Raw genomic sequence first — 15312 nt, 5'->3', positions numbered from 1 at the left:
CATTCAGACCCTAGCACCATTCTACTATCTTCCTCTCATCATCTCCTTCCTATATTTAGTTTCCTCCCTTATCCAGTGTATATTCTATAAGCCATCATATTGGCCAATTTCCTGTCAATATTCTAATTTACCTTACTTCATTGTCTTTTTGTTGCACCTGTCAAAGCCTCAAGCTGACAAAGCCCAATCTGAATGAATCCAGCTACGTGTCTTCTCTGTGTTTGTACCCAGACTGAAGAACACTAGTAGAGAAAAGTCACATAAACTAGCAGATTTCTGAGCTGTCAACATTCCCTGGAAAGCCCAGTGTGTCTTTATAGTCAGTTCAATCTTAAACTTTCCTCAAGCCTCTGCCCTTCTGCCTACCATATTACAGGGAGCAGATGAACTCACCTTCTGCTTTACACAGAAAGTAACACACTATCAGAGAACTACTACAACCTTTCAAAAATCAACTTTACAAAACTATCTGCATCTGTCCCCATTCTGTCTTCCTTCCCTCTTGCTACAGTGCTGCCCCCTGTCAAAGACCAATTCTTTTACCTCTGCCCTTAATTCCTATCCCCTTCCAGCTTCTCAGGAACTTTATGTTGGCAGTTGTCCTTCCTCTCATAGTGACTTCAGTCTTCTCTTTGATGTCCTTCCTATCATCAAATATTCTCAATCCATTCCTTCTTTTCTTTTAATTTATTTATTTTTGGCTGCATTGGGTCTTTGTTGCTGCGTGTGGGCTTTCTCTAGTTGTAGTGAATGGGGGCTACTCTTTGTTGTGGTGCACGGGCTTCTCACTGCGGTGGCTTCTCTTGCTGCGGAGCATCGGCTCTAGACGCACGGGCTTCAGTAGTTGTGGCACGTGGGTTCAGTAGATGTGGCTTGTGGGCTCTAGAGTGCAGGTTCAGTAATTGTGGCGCACGGGCTTAGTTGCTCCTGGCGTGTGGGACACGGCTCGAACCCGTGTCCCCTGCATTGGCAGGCGAATTCTTAACCACTGCACCACCAGGGAAGCCCCTCCATTCCTCCTTTAGGAGAAAAAAGCTACCCTTGTTATAACATTTCCTTCCAGCTGTTCTTTTCTTGGCTCTTCTTTACCTCTACCCTACCATTAGGTGATGGAATTCCTCAAGGTGGATTACAAACCCTCTTCTCTTTTCAGTCCACGCTCTCTTGTTTTTGTTTATTTCTTTGTTTTATTGAAGTATATTTAATTTACAATATTAGTGTCAATATTAATTTACAATATTAGGTGTACAGCATAGTTATTCAGTATTTTTACAGATTATACTCCAGTAAAAGTTATTAAAAGATAATGGCTATAATTCCCTGTGCTATATAATATATCCTGTTGCTTATCTATTTTATACATAGTAGTTTGTATCTCTTAATCCCACACCCCTAACTTGCCCCTCCTCCCTTATCTCTCACCTCTGGTAACCATTAGATTTCTATATCTATGAGTCTATTCCTGTTTTGCTATATTCATTCATTCATAGTTTTTGATTCTACAGATAAGTGATAACATACAGTATTCATCTTTGTCTGATTTATTTCACTAAGAATAATATTCTCTAGGTCCATCCACGTTGCTGCAAATGACAAAATTTCTTTTTATGGCTGAGTAACATTTCATTTTATGTATATATATATATATATATATATATATATATATATATATGTCACATCTTTTTTTATTCATTTGTCTGTTGATGGACACTTGGGTTGCTCCCATATCTTAACATTGTAAATAGTGCTGCTATGAACATTGGGGTGCCTGTATCTTTTCAAATTAGTGTGTTCAACTTTTTTGGATAGATATCAAGGAGTGGAATTGCTGGATCATATGGAAGTCTATTTTTAGTTTTTTGCTTCTCCATACTGTTTTCCATAGTAGCTACACCAATTTACATTCCCACCAACAATGCACAGCAGTTCCCTTTTCTCAGACTTCCCTGGTGGTCCAGTGGTTAAGACTCTGTGCTTCCAGTGCAGGGGGCACGTGTTTAATCTCTGGTCAGGGAAGATCCCACATGCTGCATGGTGCGGCCAAAAAAAAAAAAAAACAAATAGTTCCCTTTTCTCTACATCCTCGCCAACATTTGTTATTTGGACACTTTTTGGTGACAACCATTATGACAGGTGTGAAGTGATATCTCATTGTGGTTTTGATTTGCATTTCTCTAATAATTAACGACAGTTGAGCTTCTTTTTATGTGCCTGTTAACAACCATCTGTAAGTCTTCTTTGGAAAAATGACTATTCAGGTCTTCTGCCCATTTTTTTTTTGACTGGGTTGTTTGTTTTTTGATACTGAGTTATAGGAACTGTTTATATAGTTAGGATATTAACTCTTTTGGTCATATCATGTACAAATATTTTCTCCTATTCCGTAGCTTGTCTTTTCCTTTTGTCAGTGGTTTCCTTTGCTATGAAAAAGCTTTTAAGTTTAATTAGGTCCCATTTGTTTATTTATTTTTGCTTTTATTTCTTTTGCCTTAGGAGCAAGATCCAAATATTGCTACGATTTATGTCAAAGAGTGTTCTACCTATGTTCTCTTCTGGGGGTTGTATTGTTTCTGGTCTTACACTTAGATTTTTAATCCATTTTGAGTTTATGTTTGTATTTGGTGTGAGGAAATGTTCTATCATTGTTTTACATGTAGCTGTCCAGTTTTCCCAGCACCACTTGTTGAAGAGGATGTCTTTTCTCCACTGTATATTCTTGCCTCCTGTCATAGATTAATTGATCATAGGTGTGTGGGTTTATTTCTGGGCTTTCTCTCCTATTCCATGGATCTATATGTCTGTTTCTGTGCCAGTACCATACTGTTTTGATGACAGTTAGTATTGTCTGAAATCTGGGAGGGTGATACCACTAGCTTTGTTCTTTTTTCTCAAAATTGCTTTGGGAATTTGGGGTCTTTTGTGGTTCCATGTGAATTTTAGGATCACTCTACCCTCTCTCTTCAGGGAACTTCATCTACTCCACAAAATTCAGTTTTCTTTTCATTTCCAGCTCAGACTTATGCTCTGAGTCCCCAACCCAAATAGCCTACTTCTTACTTGATATCACCACTGGGCTGTCTGCTGCCTTAAACTCAACATCCCCCAAACTGAACTTGAGATATTTTCCATCAAATTTGTTCCTTATCCTTGTACTTTCTATCTCATTAAATGCCATTAACAACCACTCAGACACTCAAGCCAAGCACCTGGGATTGATATTTGACTCATCTCTCTCCCTTCCCCAATTAAGTCCATAAGCAAGTATTACTAAATCAATTACCTGAATATCTCTTAAGTCCATTCACTTTTATCTGTCCTCACTGTCCAGTTTAAGCCACTGTCATCACACACTGAACTATGAACACTTCCTCCCACATCTATTTTTTTTGGGCTCCAATCCATTCTCCACTATGCATTTTAAAAATGCAAACTTATTTTAAAATCTTTCAATAGCTGCCCTTCTGCTCTCAAGAAAAATCCAGATTCTTAACATAGTTTTCACAACTCTCATTCTTTATCTCATGCCCCTCTCCCCTCACTTTCTGCCTTTCAGTCCTGTAATCCTTAGAACATCGTAGGTACTCCATAAATATTTTTTGGATGAATGAATACTTTTTTAAAACAGTTTCTCAGATTTACCATATCATAACATGAGCTGATGCAAAATAATTCTTTACTCTTCTGGTCTAAACACAGAATAAAATATGGCTAAAACTTCTTTAAGTATGTGTCTCAGCTTGAAACCAAGAGAGTCCCCCAAATGTCCGAATTAAAGAGGAAACTTCAAGTCAGGGTGCTAAGCAGACTCTTAGGCCCAAACAGCTTATAGAATTGTTGGAACCAGATACAGGCCTTACATGCTGGAACTGGTTCCAACAACTAACTGCAGTGGAGGGAGGGTCCGTGCTCCAGACCCTAGGAGGAAAGCTTGAACTGAGCTATTTAGATAAATCTGGGGGTCACAAAGGTTGTGCTGACTTTGAAATGAAGACTAAGGGAACTCTTCCCATTAGCCCATATAAACAAGAACGTTTATAATATTCCAGGATCACAAATGAGAAAACCTCACCTGCAAGAAATCAAAACCCCAGGTCTGTGCCACACACAGATGGAGAGTCTAAATCGCATTCCCTGTGTGAAGGGACCTGAATCTGGGAAATCAGCCTGAAAAGAAATCTGATTCTTTTGCTCAAGTTGAGACAGAAGAATAGCACTCTGTAGACTACTTCCCCATAGAGAACGCTCTTCTAATGACATCATAGTCACAAATTATAAATCATACCATGAAACAAACAACTATCCATGAGAGACAGCAGATGAAAGAAATAGCCAAAGCTTGAAAGAGTAGAACAACCTGAAAGAAATGTTTACAAAGTATGTTTTGTTTTATTTTTTTGCAGTAAGTGGGCCTCTCACCGTTGTGGCCTCTCCCATTGCGGAGCACAGTCTCCGGACGCGCAGGCTCAGCGGCCATGGCTCACGGGCCCCGCCGCTCCGCGGCATGTGGGATCCTCCCGGACCGGGGCACAAACCCATGTCCCCTGCATCGGCAGGAGGACTCTCAACCACTGCGCCACCAGGGAAGCCCACAAGGTATGTTTAAAATGTTCAAAGCAATGAAGGAAGGAGAATAAAACATAAGAGAACAACAAGAAAAAAGATGATAAGGATTTTTACAAATCTATTAGAATTTAGAAATCAAATGTAATGTTCTTTCCCATCCCAAGGCCTTAGTAAACGTTCTTCCCTCTGCCTGTGCACTCATACCTCACTTCTCCGCCTTCAAACTCCTACTCATCTTTGCAATCTCAGCAACCCTTTGCTGACCTCTGGGAAGACATTGGTTTCCTGTGTAATAAACTCTCATGGCTCCTTCACCTCTCTTTTCAGCAACATTCATCCCAGTAATAATGTCTTGTTCAATGTTTATCATTCCTATATGACTATAAGCTCCATGATGATAGGCACAATTTCTGCCTTGTTTTCCACCTTACTCCCAGTACCTAGCACAATGTCTAGCATATGGATTATTGACAGGGCAACTGGGCATCCTAGGGTCATTCCAGTTTATACCTGCTGCCTAGAGTAATGATTAATAATTTCTTTCACTTCCTTTTACTGTTAGAGTAATAAGTTTTATGAATACCCTGATTGTGGGCTGATTGATTTATTGAACCAAAGTGCCTAATTCACTGTCTCCCTCTGTTCTGGTCCTTAAGATCTCATTGAGACCTCTGGTTTCTTTGATCCTTCTTCTTTTCTTCTGATCTGCAAACTCCCCTGACCTCTTTTAGCTTTCTTTCTTGCCTAGCTACTTTAGACTGAGCTTTTTCATGAAAAGTACCCCATATTTCTTGATCCCTTTTTTTCCTGCCCTACCTACCTTGCAAATCTCTAGGTCTCTTGTAAATCCACTTGGTTTCCTTGCTTTATGACTGATGTATTTTGTGGTTTTTCTCTAGCAGCAGAGTGAGTTGGTGCCACTGCAAATTCAGTCTCCATTCTCAGTGGACCCTCAAGGCTTCCTAGTAATGTTGCCATGCTACTCCTGTCTCTAAAATCCTGGCAAACTGCAGGTGTATCTCTGCCCTAGCATTGTCACACTGTATCGGGGTTATGTGTTTGTGAATCTGATTATCCCAGTGAATAGAACTCCTTGGCGATGGGGAGTTACTCATCTCTTACTCTAGCATCTCTTACTCTCTTACTCTTACTCATCTCTTCCTCTAGCATCTAGCAGATTTCCTGGCACAGAGAAAGTGCCAGAAATAAGTGCTTGAACAAAGAATGAATGAGGACTGGAATGAATGACAAAGAACTAATGCAAGAGCATAAGTAGGAACAATGGAACTTAATTGCAGTATTCATATGGTATGACAAGATTAGCACCTAACTTATAAACTTTTTAAGCTGTAGCAAAAGAGGCAAGAGTATATTATGTTTCTTCATTTGCAGCAACACAGACGGACCTAGAGGTTCTCATACTATGTGAAGTAAGTCAGACAGAGAAAGACAAATATCATATGATATCGCTTATATGTGGAATCTAAAAAAATGATACAAATGAACTTATTTACAGAACAGAAATAGATCCACAGACATAGAAAACCTTATGGTTACCAAAGGGGAAAAGGGGAGAAAATTAGGAGTTTGGGATTAACATATATACACTACTATGTATAAAATAGATAAACAATAAGGACCTACTTGTATAACACAGGGAACTATAGCAATATCTTATAATAACCTATAATGGAAAAGAATCTAAATATATATACATATATATATATATATATATATATATATATATATCTGAATGACTTTGCCGTACACCTGAAAGTAACACAACATTGTAAATCAACTATATTTTAATAAAAACTTTTAAGAGTATATTATGTTTCTTATTTATAAGGTATGTAATAGGAAATATCATAAAAATTAAAACTATAGAAACATCATACTAGGATTGACTTGTATTTCTATGCTTACATCTAACTGGCCTTCTGTGCCTCTATAGTATCTGGTCGGAGGAGCTAAATGGCACTGAGCTCTAAGGATATCTGAAAATTTTGTCACTGGAGGTTGCCAGTTTATATATTCCAAATATACTCTTACTTTTACAAAATGTACTCAGTTTTACTGAATTGCTGTCATTCCTACCCTAGGAAAAGCTCCTTCTTACATTTCCAACCATCTGTGCCATTATCTGGAAGTACTTATCGTAATCCTTATTCTGACTGTCCAATACCTGTTTGTCCTATCCTACTTCTGTCGACTTCTCTGTTCCTAACTGTTGTCTAGCTCTTGAACATTGATAGTTTAAACATTGTCTAGCCTCTCTCCTTATCACCTATTTTCTACACTCATGGATGATTCTGAATTTGGCAGCCATAAGGTCTTTAGCTCTTGGATCCAGACGAATCCTTAGCTGAGCAAATCCTAATCACAGTCCAAATAAAGTACCTTGTAGCAATCAACATCATCCTGAATATCCAAGAAGTGCAACCGGTTCAACAAAATGCTTTTAGGTGACTATACTCTTTATCTCTGTCTCAAAAAAAAAGTACTAATAGTTCACCAAAACATGTTATCTCATTAGGATTTAGGGTAAACAACTGTCTAGCAACTCAGGAGGTATGTTTTTTGCTGTGGTAATGTTAAGTGGTGACCATCACTGAGAAACAGCTTAAATTCACCCAACAGAGGAGATTCTATTCCTAGATCCTACTATTCTGCCAACAAGAAACATAAGCTGGAGAGAGGAGTTGAAATTAGAGACTGCTAAGTAATCTTTGGCAACGGTGTGGGCCACAGCTAGGTGTACTGAAGAGAAGGGCCATATTTATGTGGAATAAAGTTCTTTTTACTCAAATGTCTAGGCTATTGCATGTTTATTAGTCAATATCTAAAACATGAGAGGCAGCGTGATGTAGTGGGAAGAGCATTCAAACTGACTTGGGTTCTAATTGATTCTGCCTTAACTAATGTGGGACCTTTGACAAGTCACCAAATTCCTCTGAGACCATGTCTTCATGTGTAAAATGGGAAGAATAATATTTACTTCGCCGGGTTGTTAATATAGTAAATTAAAAAGATATTTAAAGTATCTGACTGAACATCTGGCATGAAACAGGCAATTATTTAAAACAAGTTTTCATTAAACTTGTTCTGTTATTGTTTTTTGTCTTATTATTTATCCACATGTACTTGGTCTCAGGACTTCAAGCTGGAGGAGGAAGTGAAGTGGGTTTTTATTTCAGTTTGAGAAATACGGAATTGGGCTGGTTTGCCAGTAGGAGTAGGCTATTTAGATGAGTCTATTTGATTTCAGGATGATGTCCAGCCTCATCCTTCACCAGCCTGAGTACTGCTTGTTCCAGAAGCGCATTGCTGAAAGAGTAGAGTGATACAAAGTCAGGCATGGGTGTCTCAAAACAATGCCAGGACACAGTTTTGGAAACATGGTCTAAGAAGTCATCCAGTAACACTTATTAGTATTCTGTGCAAAGAAACTCAACTAGACAATGTGAGGTGATACAAAAGAACAGATCAAATTGAATTTTACAGCATCAAAAATATTTATGTCTGGACTTGACCTTAATGAGTATTAAATATTGTTAAAGATCAGAGTCTAATTCCCTCACTTTATGGATGAAGAAATGAGGGCCTGGAGAAGTTAAGTAACTTGCCCAAGTTAACTCTCTGCTGATACTCTAGTACCTTTGCCACTAAACTCTTCTGGTGATACAGTTTCTGCTCCATGTCAAAATAGAGAAGTTGTCCAAATTTTACTACTTAAATAGATATATTAACCAATGTAATTAATTCCAGTTACATAAAGAAAGATAAATTTGTTATTACAAAAAAATTTCCTATAGAAAGGTTTGGAAAGACCACATGCAATTCCCTATGATTTAGCTGGGAATTATTCTTGGTGCCTATATGGCAACCCCTCCCTGTAGAATGTGTACATCCCCTGAAGGAATGCTGAGGTCATTGAAATTACTGGATTTAGGGGGCACAAGTCAGGGAAGATCTCAGACAAGATGTTTCCCTTGGCAGCCTAGATATAAAACCCATAAGACATGTGTAGCAGTGGTCTGTTGGGATCAGAAAGAGAATGGAGGATTAAGATGTTTAGGGAGAATAGAAAGCAAGCGATGGAGCAGGTAGTAGATACTATATTGCCCAACCATGTTGGTTTGTTTTTCTTCTCAACTCCTTAGGATTCCCAGTACAATTCCACGAAGGCCTCATTTCAAGATAAAGGAGCAGAAAATAGTTTCTTCTTAAAAATGTTAAACATAAAATTCAGACTCTCAAACAAAAGTCAAAGAGGCCTAACAGGTTGGCTGGGACTCTGAAATTTGCCTCACTTTCTCAAATTCTTACTGGAAAAGGGCAAAGCCTAGCTATCTCTCTCAAAATTCTTATGTGGGATTTCTGCTTTCTTTAGTTTCTGATTACTTCATAGGTGCTGGTTTATAATACTGTAGGAGATATGGAGGAATAATCTGTATTAATAAGATGTATTTTTATAATACCTTTGAATTAACTGTGAAATTGTATTTCCTGTCTTTCAAATCTCATTGATTTGTATATATTATAGTGCCAGGGCTAAGGGGAAAAGGTAGGTGTGTTGTGAGATATAGGAAAAGCAGGCAGTCAATGTTAGAATCAGAGGTCAGCAAACAAGAGGTGAAGGAGTTTGTGGTATCGAGGCCATGCGGCAGGTGTGAATGTGTGTCCAGGTTTCCCCAGCCTGTGGGTATAACCTTCATTTGCTTTGCCAACATTACATTGTTACATTGCCTGCAGCAGCCAACCTGCCTTTAGCCTCTATACTATTTTCTCAGGTTTTTTTCTGACAGTATCCCAAAAAACTGTCACAGGCTCCTTCCTCAATAGACCACCATACTACCACCTCTGCTGACGGTAGTCTCACGATATCCCTCTGCATGGGGTGGACAGTTGCATTTCCAGCCAATCCTCTGCTGGGATGTGGCTCCACCATATCCCATCCACTGGGCAGGGCACTCTTCTTCACCTGGCCACTCTGTCCTAAGAGGAACAGACATTTCCCTCCACTCCCCAAGGCCCACATAATCACCAGGCTAGAGAGGAGGAAATAATCCCACTCATCTACAAACTAGGGTGCCCTCCTAAGTCCCTATTACCTATCCCAGGATCTTCCTCTTCCAGAGTTCTCGAAGTAGAACTGTCCATTTTCTTCTAATGAAACTGTAACTTCAAGATGTGGACTTGCCCTCTGAGCCCCAGGAAATTTGATAACAAAATGCAATAGCCCAGCATCAGAAAATTTGGTTCATTTAGCCCTCCCTGGTGCTACCGTGGATGCTACATATTGAGGGTATAATTGACCTAGGGCAGTGGCTTTCAAACTTTAGCAAGCATCAGGATTACCTGGGGTTTCTCTTAAAACAGAGATTGCTGGACCCCCAACTCCAGAGTTCCTGATCCAGTAGGTCTGGTGTAGGGCCCGAGAATTTGCATTTTCACAAGTTCTCATGTGATACTAATGCTGTTGACCCGGGAACCACATTTTGAAAACCACTGGCCTAGTGTATGGTGAGATCAATAGAAAATAACAACAATACAGTGGCCCAACATCAGAATGCCTGGGCCACTCAGTCATACCTCCTGCTCCCATAAATATCACATAATGAGGCTGTATTTGGCCAAGAAATGTTAAGCCATTTTTCAGTAAGATGAAAATTACCTTTATCTTGAAAACTGACAATATTCAGACAAAATATCACATTGTAAGACAATAAATCACCTAGAAAACTGCCAAGCCTCCCCGTGGCATCACTGTATTCAAATTCTCCCAGAGAATAGAGAGCATTGTTTTCCAGATCCATACAAAACAGTGGTCTTCACATCCTGCTGTCCACTATTTATTTTCCCTTAGACATCAAGGAGTGAATTAAATATTTTTTCTTTAAAGGCCCTTTGCTTCTTTTAGGCCTTTTGCTTCAGCCCAGACTCTGCTCAGATGTAAGTTGAAATCAAAGTTACAATAAAGAAAATTGATAACAATGATATCAAATAAGGTAAACAAATACAGTAGTGGATACTTTAGTAGAATAATAAGAAAAATTACAATTTATTTCCTTCTCTTATGTAGGATGACTGTGTAACATAAAGAGCATCAGTATTTATTGCCATGAATTCACCTGGTCTCAAAAATGATCTAGAAGTTGTAATGTGTAATGTTTAGGAAGATAAAGCTGGGGAATGAAATGCTTCTGGCCATGTCTTACCGCTGTTAATGGATGCTGGGACTTTGTGCTGCTATGTTTACCATCTCTGAGAACGAACCTCAGCCTCTGTTACACACATAAGTTGGCCTGAGGAGAAGATTAAAAAGGATTAATCTCCAAAGTATACAAGTAGCTCATGTAGCTCAATATCAAAAAAACAAACAACCCAATCCAAAAATGGGCAGAAGACCTAAATAGACATTTCTCCAAAGAAGATATACAGATTGACAACAAACACGTGAAAGGATGCTCAACATCACTAATCATTAGAGAAATGCAAATCAAAACTACAATGAGGTATCACCTCACACCAGTCAGAATGGCCATCATCAAAAAATCTACAAACAATAAATGCTGGAGAGGGTGTGGAGAAAAGGGAACCCTCTTGCACTGTTGGTGGGAATGTAAATTGATACAGCCACTATGGAGAACAGTATGGAGGTTCCTTAAAAAACTAAAAGTAGAATTGTCACATGACCCAGCAATCCCACTACTGGGCATATACCCTGAGAAAACCATAATTCAAAAAGAGTCATGTACCAAAATGTTCATTGCAGCTCTATTTACAATAGCCAGGGCATGGAAGCAACCTAAGTGTCCATCGACAGATGAATGGATAAAGAAGATGTGGCACATGTATACAATGGAATATTACTCAGCCATAAAAAGAAATGAAATTGAGTTATTTGTAGTGAGGTGGATGGACCTAGAGTCTGTCATACAGAGTGAAGTAAGTCAGAAAGAGAAAAACAAATACTGTGTGCTAACACATATGTATGGAATCTAAAAAAAAAAAAAAGGTTCTGAAGAACCTAGGGGCAGGACAGGAATAAAGACGCAGACATAGAGAATGGACTTGAGGACACAGGGAGGGGGAAAGGTAAGCTGGGATGAAGTGAGAGAGTAGCATGGACATATATACACTACCAAATGTAAAATAGATAGCTAGTGGGAAGCAGCTGCATAGCACAGGGAGATCAGCTCGGTGCTTTGTGACCACCTAGAGGGGTGGAATAGGGAGGATGGGAGGGAGAGGCAAGAGGGAGGGCATATGAGGATATATGTATACGTATAGCTGATTGATTTTGTTATACAGCAGAAACTAACACAACATTGTAAAGCAATTATACTCCAATAAAGATGTTAAAAAAAAAATATGGGGCACACCAGTTGAAGCAGGGGGCTTCCACTGTGTCCCAGGGTCTAACTCGCAGAGCACTTAGAAGCTCAAAGACAGGATGCAAGATCAGAACAATTTCTTTATGACTCCTAATCTTTCTAAAGATAATTGGTCAAGAACTGGAAAGCATTGATTCTGATTCTATGGTAAGGGCAGGTGATTTAGATCTCTAGGAGGACAGAGAAGCCCTCAGAGCCCAGGAAAAGGTCTGATCTGTGTGTGGACACAGCAAGGAGATTACAAATTGAGGGATGCATGGGAGCTGGCAGGTGACCCAGATACCTCGTCAAAATGCGTACCTTGAAAACAAAACACAACCTGAGTTGGAATCTGTCTGTTACTTTGCAAAACGAAATCAGATTCCTTCTCATGGCTGTGTCCCATTCCTGGTAATCGGGTTACTGAGTAGGACATCATCTCAAATAGGAGACTGAGCCTCGGCCTGCCCCTTGTCCATTAGCCATCACCTGGTAGTGCATTAATAAACACAAGCAGAGGTATGATATTACACTGTAAATGCATTTGGAGGATTTTTATTATCATTCTTTGCGAGTGTGCCAGCATCATCTCTTTCAACCCTAGGTAAACTAAGCTAGGTATTTAGAGAGATTAAGTCTTTCAGGACCAGACTAGGTCACCATTTAAGGCACCTCTGCCGGCAGTAATAAGCCTCCCTTTGTCTTTAACGTTTGTCCTTAAAATAGAAAGAATGGGCCTCCCTGGTGGCGCAGTGGTTGGGAGTCCGCCTGCCCATGCAGGGGACACGGGTTCGTGCCCCGGTCCGGGAAGATCCCACATGCCGCGGAGTGGCTGGGCCCGTGAGCCGTGGCCGCTGAGCCTGCGCGTCCGGAGCCTGTGCTCTGCAATGGGAGAGGCCACGACAGTGAGGCCCACGTAACGCAAAAAAAAAAAAATAGAAAAAAGAAAGAATATATGGGTATGTATAAAAAACACCTCATGATCAAGAAATAGAGTTCATACTAGGAATGTGTATGTGTGTGTGTGTGTGTGTGTGTGTGTAAATGAGCACATATATATTCTTTAAAATACATAGTATAGTCTTTCTGTTTGTTTATAAATTTTACATAAATTGAACAAAATTCACTTCTGTTTATTTTTTCATTCAACGTTATGTTTTTAGATTTCACATTCCTATATTTAGAATAACATTTTTCCTTCTCACTTCTGCCTGAGTCATGATTCCAGTCATAAACATAGTACATCTCTCCAATTATTCAGGCCTTACTTGTAAATTTTAATAAAATCTTGTAACCTTATGTTTAACCTTTAGAGAATTTTAAAGAATAGATTTTCCTTATGTATTTGTTGTTGATTTATGTAGAGACACTTATTAGTGTTTTTGTTACTGTTGTGATATCTTATTTTCTAATTGTTGGAAAGTGGAATGCCACAAATTTTGATATGCTAATTTGCTAGCCTACCTCTTACTTCTTTTTATTTATTTATTTTTGGCTTTGTCTTTTATTGGCCAGGACCTACAGTGTTCTGTATCAATAAGGAGGATCTTCATCTTGTTCCTGAATGTAAAGGGAATGCTTTTTAAGTTTTTCCATTAATGTGATTCTTGCTATAGGTTTTTGATAGATAACTTTATCAAAGTAAGGGAATTCCTTCCTATTTCTAGTTTTGTTAAGAGTTTTTTATCATACATAGCTTTTGGACTTCATCAAAATGTTTTTCTACATCGATTGAGTTGGACATATACCTTCCCTCCTTTAGACTTTACCTTCCTGGTATGAAGCCTACTTGATCATGATGTTTTGTTGCTATTGTTGTTATTTATAGCACACTGGATTCTATTATTTAATATTTTGTTTAAACATTGCATCAATGTTTATATGTGAAATTGCCCATAATTTCCTTTTCTTCTCCTATCCTTAGATTTTTGTGTGAAGAGTATACTAGTATTATAAAATTAATTGAAGAGCTTTTCCACTAATTGGAGATTATGGGTTTCTTGTGGATCTTACCTGTAAAACAGTCTAGGCTTAGCCAATTTTTAAAGTTTTTTTTAAATAATTGATTATATTTTCTTAGAGCCTATTGGTCTATTCAAGTTTTCTTTTACTTGGGTAATTTTGAAATTTTATCTTTTTCCAATATTTGTTTTCATTTCATCAACTTTTCAAATTTACTAATTCATTTATGGTATTCCTTCATAATTTAAAAAATCTGTTATTCTTTTGTCTACTTTAACTTTTTTGTTCTGTATATTGCTGTTTACATCTTCCTCCCTTTTTCTCTTAATAAGCCTTTCAGTTCTAATATTTTGAAATTTTCCTCGTGATTTCCCTTTAATTTGTTTATATCAGTTACTGAGAGAGGGACAACTCAATAGAATGGGCAAGAGTCTCACTAAAAGACACTCAACATAGTATACATTCATATATGTGTGTGTATATATATATGCATGTACATGCATATATAGATAAGCATGCATGCATGTATACATATACAGGCATATATGTACGGAGATAATGTATGTATACACACACTTTTCTATTCAAAAGAAGTTGTGTGTTTGCAGTCAATTTTATTTATAATTTATTTAATTTACCCACATATTTTATTGTTCACTTTTCATTCTCTCCTACGTCCCCGAGCCTCCATATGGTATCATTTTTCTTCTGCATTTAGAATGGGTCTTTTGGTGACTGGTTCTCTCAGCTTTATTTCTCTGAAAATGTCCTTATTTAATGCTTATTTTTGAGGACATTTTAGTTGGTTATGGGATTTTTTCCCCAACCCTTCAAAGCTATCATTTCATTGTCCTCTGGCTTTTTTTAAATTTAATTTATTTTTTTATACAGCAGGTTCTTATTAGTTGTCCATTTTATACATATTAGTGTATACATGTCATTCCCAATCTCCAGTTCATCCCACCACCACCCGTCCGCGGCTCTCCCTGCTTGGTGTCCATACATTTGTTCTCTACTTCTGTGTCTCAATTTCTGCCCTGCAAACCACTTCATCTGTACCATTTTTCTAGGTTCCACATATATGCGTTAATATACAATATTTGTTTATCTCCTTCTGACTTACTTCACTCGGTATGACAGTCTCTGGATTCATCCACGTCTCTACAAATGACCCAATTTTGTTCCTTTTTATGGCTGAGTAATATTCCATTGTATATATGTACCACATCTTCTTTATCCATTCGTCTGTCGATGGGCATTTAGGTTGCTTCCATGACCTGGCTATTGTAAGTAGTGCTTCAATGCACATTGGGGTGCATGTGTCTTTTTGAATTATGGTTTTCTCTGGGTATATGCCCAGTAGTGGGATTGCTGGGTCATATGACAATTCTACTTTTAGTTTTTTAAG

The 15312-nt window shown here is 38.4% G+C and overlaps 1 protein-coding gene across 1 annotated transcript in view; it reads left to right on the top strand.

Moving 5' to 3' along the window:
• The first annotated feature begins 4360 nt into the window (after positions 1 to 4360).
• The window catches only part of C6H2orf88 (chromosome 6 C2orf88 homolog), a 92051-nt gene continuing 81099 nt past the window's right edge, over positions 4361 to 15312 (top strand). Inside the window, exon 1 of the transcript XR_010944338.1 lies at positions 4361 to 4593. The gene's annotated coding sequence lies outside the window, so the exon portion shown is untranslated. The remainder of the gene's footprint in view (positions 4594 to 15312) is intronic.

The sequence above is a fragment of the Pseudorca crassidens genome, chromosome 6 (assembly GCF_039906515.1).
Source record: "Pseudorca crassidens isolate mPseCra1 chromosome 6, mPseCra1.hap1, whole genome shotgun sequence".
NCBI classification, from domain to species: domain Eukaryota; kingdom Metazoa; phylum Chordata; class Mammalia; order Artiodactyla; family Delphinidae; genus Pseudorca; species Pseudorca crassidens.
This window is presented reverse-complemented; position numbering and strand designations above follow the sequence as displayed.